This window comes from Oncorhynchus gorbuscha, linkage group LG11 (genome assembly GCF_021184085.1).
Source record: "Oncorhynchus gorbuscha isolate QuinsamMale2020 ecotype Even-year linkage group LG11, OgorEven_v1.0, whole genome shotgun sequence".
In the NCBI taxonomy this organism is placed as follows: Eukaryota; Metazoa; Chordata; class Actinopteri; order Salmoniformes; family Salmonidae; genus Oncorhynchus; species Oncorhynchus gorbuscha.
In genome coordinates, this window is record NC_060183.1 from 69,901,021 (window position 1) to 69,911,965 (window position 10,945).

Here is a 10,945-nt window from a genome sequence, read left to right on the forward strand (position 1 = left end):
ACACATGTTGTTGGGTACTGATTTAGATTATGTATGGAAAATGTGTTGGTCATTGTTGTGGGTACCGTTCTCAGTCAGGAGTCTGGCCCTATGTCCACTGATGTCGTTGATCTGGCGAAGGTTCTCATCGTTCCCAGTCTTGAGCTCACTCAGCTGATCCTCAAGAGTACGGCACATCTTCTCCAGATTGCCCTGTTAGTGAAATATAGATGTCATTTTACTTTCTTATGGTGTACAGCTTGTATACATTTCTGTCTTGCAGTAGGGTTTTGGGATAGTAATTTGGGAGCTACTCCAGCCCTGCACCTTTCAGGTCATTGCACTACCCTATGTGCCTATAGGATTAACTCACTCAGTTGAAGCTGTGGTGTGCTTACAAATGTGTCCAACTTTAGAGCTGGACGCAATTCTGCTGTCTGGCAGCATTCCATTCATGTTGAGTATTTGGGGTTTGATTCAAATACTCACCTTAGTCTTGGTGACAGCCTCCATGTTGCTGGAGAGGTCATCGATCTCCATCTTGTACTCGCTCTTCTCCTTCTCCAGTTTCTGCTTAACGCGCTGCAGGTTGTCAATCTGCTCTCCGAGCTCCGCCACACTGTCAGCCTGCTTCTTCCTCAGGATTGCGGCTGTGGCCTCGTGCTGCAGGGTCGACTCCTCGAGGTCGCGTCTCAGTTTCTGGAACTCAGCCTCGCGCTTCTTGTTCATCTCGATCTGAGCAGCAGTGGCTCCTCCAGCTTCCTCCAGCCTATCACTGATCTCCTCAAGTTCCCTGGAGAGATCGGCCCTCTGCTTCTCAACCTTTGCCCTGGCAGAATGCTCAGCCTCAATATCCTCCTCCATCTCCTCAATACGAGCCTAAAACAAGGGAGGATGGGGAAATTTAAACTGACCTTGCAAAAAAAAAAAAATAGGCTGGATAGTTGTGCATTTATACTGTTTTATTGCAACAAACAGAAAGTTGCTAAATACATAAGACTGACATCTAGTATATGTAGACTCTAGAACATGTAGTATTTTGAACATCTAGTATCTAGAATATCTAGTATCTAGAACATCTAGTAATATATGGAATACTATACTAAAGCCGGGGTTAGATACCCTACTGTACCTGGAGTTCCTTGATTTTCTTCTGCAGCTGACCACCCAGAGACTGCTCATCCTCAATCATGCTGAGGAGCTGGCTGGTCTCAAAGTCCTTCCTATGGTAAGATAAATGCATCACTACTCAGTCATTTTTTCATTTAAAAGAGTCTTTCAAACTCCTAACTACAGAAAAAAAAATTTTTATGTACTTTTTGATCTTTTCTTCAGACTGCTGCTTATCATTCTCCAGGTCCATTATGGATTCCTGGGCTAGTTTCAGGTCTCCCTCCAGCTTTCTCTTGGCTCTCTCAAAGTCCATACGGAGCCTCTTCTCTTGCTCCAGAGAAGCCTCAAGCTACATGTTAAGATACTTGTGTCAGTTTTTAAACAATCAATGATTATGCCACTGCCTAGCTAAATGTATAATCTAACAATATATAAATCCACCACTCGATAAAGTGTGACTCCACTCACGTCATCAACTTGCTGTTCCAGCTTGGCCTTGGTCTTGGTCAGAGTGTTGACTTTGTCCTCCTCTGCCTGCAGGTCGTCCAGTGTCTGCTGGTGGGCCTCTTGGAGGGCTTTTTCTCCTTGGTCAGCTTGGCAACGCTCTCATCTTGAGAGGCCATCTCCTCAGTCAGATTTTTGACCTGAACACAGCCACAACAACATTTGTATGTAAGTTGTGTGGTTAGTTTCAGTCATTGTTTAAGTTTGGTTTGATTCTACTATTGTTCAGCTATGTCAAGATTTTAGACCTTGTTTTCAGTGGCGTGTTTCTCCTTCTCCACTTTGGCCAGGGTGAGCTCCAGGTCATCAATGTCCTTCTTCAACTCCAAACACTCATCCTCCAGCTTCCTCTTCTTGGAGGTCAGCTCAGCATTCATCTCCTCCTCATCCTCCAGCCTTTCGGTTGTCTCTTTGAGTTTGGCCTCCAGCTGGATCTTGCTCTTGATCAGCCCCTCACACCTCTCCTCAGCATCAGTCAGATTCTCTGATTCCTGGTTACACAATGATAGAAAAATAGGCAGACATTAATTTAATCAGTGCACATCTCCTGTCCATCGTCTTCTATAAAATATGGGCAATCAAGCCAGGCACTTGACAGATGCTCACAGATGCAACTTGGAGCGTCAGGTCATTCCTCTCCTGCAGAACGGTCACCATCTTCTCCTCAAGCTCTGTCTTGCGGGCCTCAGCCTTGGTCAGGGCGATTCTGCACTTCTCAATGTCCTCTTTCATGTTGGCTAGCTCCTTCTCAGTCTCAGCACTCTTCAGCAGTGGCTTGATCTTGTAATACACCTTCATCCATGGCCAGTGTTTAACATTCATGAATGAGCGAATGTTGTATTTGATGGTGAAAACAGCCTCTCTGAACAACAGGAGACAGGGGTCTTGGTGAGTGTTATGGCTAAATAATAGTAATATGTTATTTACAGGACAGCGCTCCAGCTCCTCAGAGAAAATAAAGTGAAATTAAATTAATGAATAAAAAAAAGTATAGGATTTGTAAATTTAAGGTGAATATAACATGTTCAATTTGATCCCTGGAATCATTGGAGATGAAATGGAAACCACTGCAACTCTGTTAGATTAATTTGGATGAGCCTTTATCTTGAGATATCTTCTATCCCTCACCTCCGCTCCATCATCTTCACAAACTCCTTCCTCATGGCGAACCCACGACACAGAGACTGTATCATGCAGACCAGAGAGGCCAGTCTCTCGTCTCGCATCTCCTCCAGGACACCCAGCAGACCAGCTTTGAAGAACACCTGAGAGCATGTAACAGGAAGGTAAATGCCCGAGACACCTGTAAGAACACCTGAGAGCATGTAACAGGAAGGTAAATGCCCGAGACACCGGTAAGAACTAAGAATACCTGAGAATAAGTCAACATTATCAATGGATGTCATCAGAAGTCAGAAAGTAGAGTTGAATTTAAATGAGGGATCAACACGGCAAGATTTATTGTAAAAAGGTATTGAGTGGTTAGCATTTACATTGTTGTTTTACTTATGTTTTGTGTTTGCTTTCCTGAGTGTATTTGAACCCTGACCTTGGTGTGTCCAAACTTGTACTGCTCGTGCGCCACATTCATTGACCCAAGCAGATTCTCAGAAGCCTTCTTGTTGTCCATAAATGTTCCTTCTGGGATAACACTGGGATTCAGTACTTTGTACCTGGATTAGGAGAGACTGGCAACTGTCAGTTTTTAAGTTGTGGGCAAACAAAGCTATTATGTTGCTGTGTCAAAGTTCTACCACTGTTTATGAAATCAGTGGAACATTCTAGCCATTCTTTTACATTTTTTTATGAACTCTAGCATAGGCCAATTGATGCCAAACATTGTTTTGGTCTGTATTTATTAAATCTCAGAATGTAATATTTTAAGCTCTCAGAATGAAAGAGTTTGAGTTTCTTATTATTTTTTTCAAATTCAGTTATATTCTAAAGTTAACATGGAGCCATGTTAGATAGATGACATTTCTAAAGGGTACCTCTGCTTGAAGTCACCGTAGGGGATTCTGCTGGGGAACCCCTTTCTACAGATCCTGATACCCTCCAGTACACCGTTACACCTTAGCTGGTGGATAACCAGGAAGTTCTCCATCAGACCTGAAAAACACAAAATATCATTAAAGCTAAGAAACACTGAAACATTGTAAGAGCTACTAATAGATTGTGGTGATGTAAGTGCCATTATTTCTGGGTAAATATATGGGAATAACTTAAACAGCTATCTTGTACCACATGTAAGTACAGGTAGTTACTTAGTACTTATTTTGTTTTAAGGTACTGAATCTCACTAGCTGCTAAACCATTGGGTTACAATTTTGTATTTCACTCGAGGATTCTTGTACCTGGAGTCTTCGACTCATTGGGGATCAGACAGCGCACAAAATGAGGGTGAGTGCTCCTCAAGTTGGTCATCAGCTTGCCCAAGTTCTCCTGCAGGGCGGGGACACACCAAACAGCCGTCTCAGAAATCGTTCATACAAATGAACTTATCTGGTCAATAAGATGCGTTAAAAATGTTGACCAGATAAGTTAACCTGCATTCAAAGTTATCTGGTTTGAAAAGCTCACCCTGAACTGGGAAGACACTGTCTGCATGGAGCCTCCCTTTTTCTTGCCTCCCTTCTTGGATGCTCTGTCTGTAAAAAAAATAGTTCAAATCATGAGTGATTTGGTAAACACCATATTTTATTTTGGAGATAATCTATTTGAAACTGCTACCAAATAGTTTGTGTAATGTCATGTTGATATCGGGAATATTGGCAAAAACGATTATTTAACAATGTTAAATGACCTTCAGCTGGAGAATCAACGTAGATAAGAACCAGCAGTTTAACTGAAGACTTCTGGTAGAGCTGCACCACTGACTCATTCAGGGGGTCCTTATTCTTGTCCAGCCAGCCACAGATGTTGTAGTCCACAATACCAGCGTAGTGCACCAAGGAGAAGTGGGCCTCAGCCTTTCCCTTGGCAGGCTTGGGCTTCTGGAAAGTCTTTTTCTTGCCCATATGCTGGTCATACAGCTTGTTCTTGAAGGAAGTGTCTGAAGCCTTGGGGAACATGCACTCCTCTTCAAGGATGGAGAAGATGCCCATTGGCTGATGAAAAATGTAACATTAATAGCAGCCATCTTGTATCAAAGGGATAATAATTCACTCGCAACTCCAACATCCGTCCCTGTCAACTCTGTTGTAGGCCATTCTAAAGTACATTATTTTTTAAGTAGAATTCTCAGTCTGCATACCTTCTCAATAAGCTCAATGCAGGCAGCCAAGTCCATGCCGAAATCAATGAACTCCCAGATGATTCCCTCCTTCTTGTACTCCTCTTGCTCCAGGACAAACATGTGATGGTTGAAGAACTGTTGCAGTTTCTCATTGGTGAAGTTGATACACAGCTGCTCCATGGTGTTGAACTGTTAGTGAAGTTCAAAGAAGATTAGTTCAATCACCTTCTGTCATAAGACCTTAAAGCCATAAACTGTTTATTCTGTAATAATCACATACTTACATCAAAGATCTCAAACCCAGCAATGTCGAGCACACCGATGTAGAAGTTCCTTTGTTGCTTGGTGTCCAACATCTGGTTGATACGGATCACCATCCACAAGAACATCCGCTCATAGATGGACTTGGCCAGAGCGCTCACAGAGTTATACACCTGTGCAAAAACAGGTGAGACAATGCTCATGTCTTGCTGGTATAGAGCTTGATTTTAAAAAAAAATCTAACACAAAATGAATTGTGGTGTTGTAGCAATTATGTCATCTTGGATGTAAAGACCTCACCTGAGGCACGGTCTGTCCCTTGGTCACAAACTCATTGCCAACCTTCACTCTGGGGTAGCACAGAAGTTTCAGCATGTCAGCTGAGTTCAGACCCAAGAGGTAACCAATTTTATCAGCTACTGTAGAGAGAAAGAGCATCAGACTCATATACAGGGACAAATGTAGTGTTACTCTGACAGAGAAACCAGTTTCATTTTCTCTATTCCGGTGTTTGGAGAAAGGACTCACCCTCTGTGCCGTCTGGCTCGGCCTGCTCCTCACGCTGCTTCTGCTTGAAACGTAAGTTGCCGTGGTGCATGACAGCGCCGGTCAGCTTGTAGATGCCTATCTTCTCATCATTGGTGAAGCCCAGGATGTCAATGGCGGCCTGAGCGACAGGAACTCCATAGTTAAACTTAGTGTACGCACATACAGGAGATATCACAAGTGCAGGGAGTTTCAAACTGGACAAAAGTGTCATGGGGCTGCACTGCTTGGAGTTAAGTAACAACATAATTGTGCATTGCATTCAGAGGAGATAGAGACGTTATTCATTCTTGTATATAGTTTGAGAGACTCACATCTGTGGCATCCAGCTCCTCTTTGTCATCGATAGAGGCCACTTTTATCTGCCCCTGGCTGATCATGGGGAAGTCGTAGGGGTTGGTGGTGATGAGCGTCATTTCTGTGGGGACAGAGAACCGGACAGAGTTAGTTAAACCAGATGGAATTTGCTTTCCCCTCCCTTTTCCTCTTTTGCATGAGATGAAGATTAAGGTTAGAAAGTGCGGACATAAAGGACGTACTGTATCTGCATTGGGAGCCAAATGCAACTCAAAATACAAATGTAATGCAATGCAAAATAGAGCGGTCAAATGAAACCGTATGGATTTGATCCTTTCCCCTCCCTATTCCTCCTAGGAGTCTATACCACAGGAATGACTTTATGACTCACAGACACATTAAACTACAGGAAGAACCTTTATTGGTTTGCGCGACTCCAACTCACTGAGGCTGGAAATGTCATCTTTCACAATACCATTTAACTTGTCATCAAATGAGGGCAACACTTGAGTGGTAAATTGTCACTTTGTCGTGGATTGTTTGATTGATTTTACCCCATAATTTCCACTGGAGTACAGTCGTTCTCCATGCAGTCGTTCTCCATGCAAATAGTCAAACAGCTTTCTACTTTGTCGTACCAATCAGCTCAGGCTTGTGGTTGGTCATCATCTGGTAGAATATGTGGTAGCTTCTCTCATCGGGCAGCTGGAAGGTCACTCTGGACTTCTCCAGCAGGTCTGAAAGAGAAGAAGTATTCAAGTTCAGTGCTTGGTCTCCATAAAACATCATCTCTGTGAATTTAGGACATTGTGCATTCATGACAAACAATCCAACAAACAATCCACCCAACTTACAGGTCTCAATGTCAGCACTAGACAGCTTTCCATTACTGTGGAAGTGAATCCTGATGAATTTACCCTAAAGAAGAGCATGGGGGTTGTAAAAGAGGGAATGAGTCAACAAAAGGAAACTGCCATGGTGTCCATCTCAGTACTCGGAAAATAGGGCTTTCCTTTATTTCTAAACCGTTGTTTAACACGGACATTTGGAAATACTGGATATGTCTCAATCGTACAGCCTTTCATTGTCATGTCATTCTAGATCAATAAGGAATATTTAAGTATGGCAAGTGTGTCCCTCATACTTACAAAACGAGAAGAGTTGTCGTTCCGAACTGTCTTGGCATTACCGTAAGCCTCCAGCAGAGGGTTGGCAGCAATAATCTGATCTTCAAGAGACCCCTGAAGGACACGAACACAAATTGGTCAGAAACAGCATGACTTACAGTACTATAGAACACCCTTTTCAACAGTGGTGGAACTGTCTTAAAATAAGCAGTGATTGAGATATATATATATATAGATAGATATATATAGATAGATATATATAGATAGATATAGATATATATATGATATATAGATATATATATATATATAGATAGATAGATAGATAGATAGATAGATAGATAGATAGATAGATAGATAGATAGATAGATAGATATATATATATATAGCTGGCCTACAGATGTAGGATCTTAATTTGAGCCAGTTTGACACTGCAGCAAAATAATGCTGCAGCAACAGGAAATGTGAATTATTATGTGGATTATACACTGAACAAAAATATACACACAACATGTAGTGTTGGTCCCATGTTTCATGAGCTGAAATAAAAAATCCCAGAAATGTTCCATATACACAAAAAACGTACTCCTCTCAAATGCTGTGCACAAATTTGTTTACATCCCTGTTTTTCTCATTTGCAAAGATAATCCATCCACCTGACAGGTTTGGCATATCAAGAAGACAATTAAACAGCATGATCATTACACAAGTGCACCTTGTGCTGGGGACAATAAAAGGCCACTCTAACATGTGCAGTCTTGTCACACAACACAATGCGACAGGTGTCTCATGTTTAAATAGAATATAATTTTATCGATGGAAATTTGAATGCACAGAGATTCCGTGATGAGATCCTTTGGCCCATTGTCATGCCATGTTTGGGATGCTCTGGATCGACATGTACGACAGCTTGTTCCAGTTCACACCAATATCCAGCAACTTCGCACAACCATTGAAGAGGAGTGGAACAACATTCCACAGGCCACAATAAACAGCCTGATCAGCTCTATGCAAGGAGATGTGTTGCACTGCATAAGGTGAATGGTGGTCACACCAGATACTGACTGGTTTACTTTTTTTTTAAAGGTACAGGATCTGTAACCAACAGATGCATATCTGTATTCCCATTAATGTGAAATAGATTAGGGACTAATGAATTTATTTCAATTGACTGATTTCCTTATATGAAATGTAACTCAGTAAGATATTTGAAATGGTTTCATATTGCGTTTATATTTTTGTTTAGTACAATTAATGGACATTTTGTAGGGGTTGATACATTTTTCTTAAGGCGAAATCAAGTCTGAAATGTCAAAGTGGAAACTTCAAAAGGCTTTTTAAACCTAAAACACACTACAAGTTTTACATTTCCTGCATTGCATTGGAAGTTGTCCTGCAACAGGGTCATCAAATTAAGATCCTACACCTGTACCTGCATTTTGCCGGGTTCTGCCGCCCTCTTTCTTTCTCCTCCAGACACAGCAATGGTGGCAAAGTATTGGATGACACGCTTGGTGTTGACAGTCTTTCCTGCACCAGATTCTCCACTGGTTTATATGACAGAGAATAAGAGGTTCATGTTTCAGTGTCAGACATTCAAAACATAATCACTAAAAAGTACACTTTGAGATGTTTCCTCATTTACTATAGTTCACGTATACGCTTAATAATTGTTATGATATCCAACTATCTATAATGTTAGATGTTACTTGAGAACTTACGTAATCAGGATAGACTGGTTCTCCCTATCTGCAGGCAAAAAAACAACAAAGAATATGAATATAAACCGTTTTGATACATTATGGCATTTGCCAATTATCTTAAAGTAGTAGATAGTGTTGCACACGCTTTTCACTAGATGTAAATAAAAAAGATATTATTGCATTGACTTTTCCAGCTAGTACCTTGGCTGCCCATATCTGCTTGTGTGAGCTTCTATCTATTTATCCATCAATCTATCCGTTCATCCACATGTATAAGATCATACCCGTCAACATGAACTGATAGGCCCTGTCAGAGACAGAGAAGATATGGGGTGGAGCCTCCATGCGCTTCTTTCCTCTGTAAGCGTTAACAACCTCTTCGTCATACACAGGGAGCCACTTGTAGGGATTCACCGTGGCACAGAAGAGCCCAGAGTAGGTCTGGATGAAGGGAAGGAAGTTAGGTGATTAACAAAATCACCTTTTCTGTTAAACTGTATAGAGCTTCTGTGGAACACTTACAAGTGTTTCTTGTATTCAGTTACATTATTTTTTGCAAAGGTGTTTTTAATTTACAAACAGCATGTGTATTTTGGAGTTTGGGCATTTTAGATTTCCCTTATATGGTGGTGTCCTATGTTCACTTATGAGTGTGTATATATACCTATATACAGTAATTTATATGTAGAATAGGTTTCTTACGTAGATCATCCATGCTGCATAACGCTCTTTGAGGTTATACAGGACAGTGGCTTCATTGAGGTAGGTCATCATGGCCATGTCCTCAATCATGTCAAACTTTGGAGGGTTCATTTCGAAGACATCAGCTTCATTGAAGTCATTAGTCTGAAAATCAGTCGGTAATCTACATTACACTTGGATCAATTGGAAGAACTGTTACTGAATCTGTCGACACTGCTTTAATTGAGTAATTATCAAGTCAGTCATATATTTTACTGTACAGATGTAGGATCTTCATTTGAGTCAGTTTACTACAGCAGTAAAATAATCCTGCAGCAACAGGAAATGTTCATTTTTATGTGTGAAATTGCAATATTCAGAAGCCTTTTTAAACCTCAAATAAACTACAAGTTTAAGTTCTCCTGCAACATCTGAAGTTATTTTGCTTTGAGATATAATTGTGAATAAACAAACTTCAACTTGAAACTGAATTCTGTCCTATGTTGTAGGCTTACCTCCCCAGTGTCAAGGACTTTCACTTGGACCTTTCCCCCTTCTCTGCCAACAATGGTACCCTTGAGGTACAGCTCCTTAACATCGGTCACATAGCAGGCATTCTTTGCATCGAAGGGCTGGCTTTGGGCCTCAATCCTCTCCTTCTCAGGCTTACGGAGGTATACACCGGCTTTGCCATAAGAAGCCATCTCTGCGTCGGTACTCATGGTGGCGACTCACTGAGAAACATAAACAAAGCAAACAAATTATTTTTTTTTACTGTTTTTTTTTTAATTCACTAATTTATTCAGGATAACCCAATTGAGACCAAGGTCTCATTCCCAACGTTGCCCTGAGTACAAACATTTTCTCACAACAGGAAGAATAATTGACATAACAATTAAAATAATAAGAATAAATATAACCATAAGGCACAACCTCAACACCACAATTTCAACAAATAAATTATACAATCAATTGAAACAGCTGCAATCCTCAATGAATTGATTCAACACCACAGTCCTAAACTGCCGTGACGGCACCAGGGAATTCATGGTTTCATGAATTCCAACAACGGGGGGCAATAAAAGGATAAGAGGATTTACCTAAATTGGTCGAGACCAGACGGACCTCAAGAGTTAACCAATCCTGTGAGCGGGTCTTTTATACATTAGCAACAAAGTTAGGTAAGTAGTAAGCTTGTGTAGTTTATTCTATGAGACAGTGTTGTATTCTCTCCAATAGAAAAAATGTGAGTGAAAAACTCTAACAATGTCTCACCTTGTCTTCCTCTCCCAGATTAAATTGTGTGTTAGAGGGTTCTGTAAGACATTGAGGTGTCATGATTAAACACACATTACCAGTACTTAGTCTCATCCCACCTGAAGAGTTGTAAGAAAAATTGAATGGCATCCCAGATTAATCCACTTAAAAACACATTCCATGCACAAAACACATTTCATACCCTGTCACAACAGACAAATGCATTTAGAACAGATTGCAACTTT

General features: G+C 41.0%; 1 pseudogene; it reads right to left on the bottom strand.

Annotated features, from left to right (window-relative positions):
* The window catches only part of LOC123989332, a 26,513-nt pseudogene extending 15,758 nt beyond the window's left edge, over positions 1 to 10,755 (bottom strand).
* Positions 10,756 to 10,945: the final 190 nt, after the last annotated feature.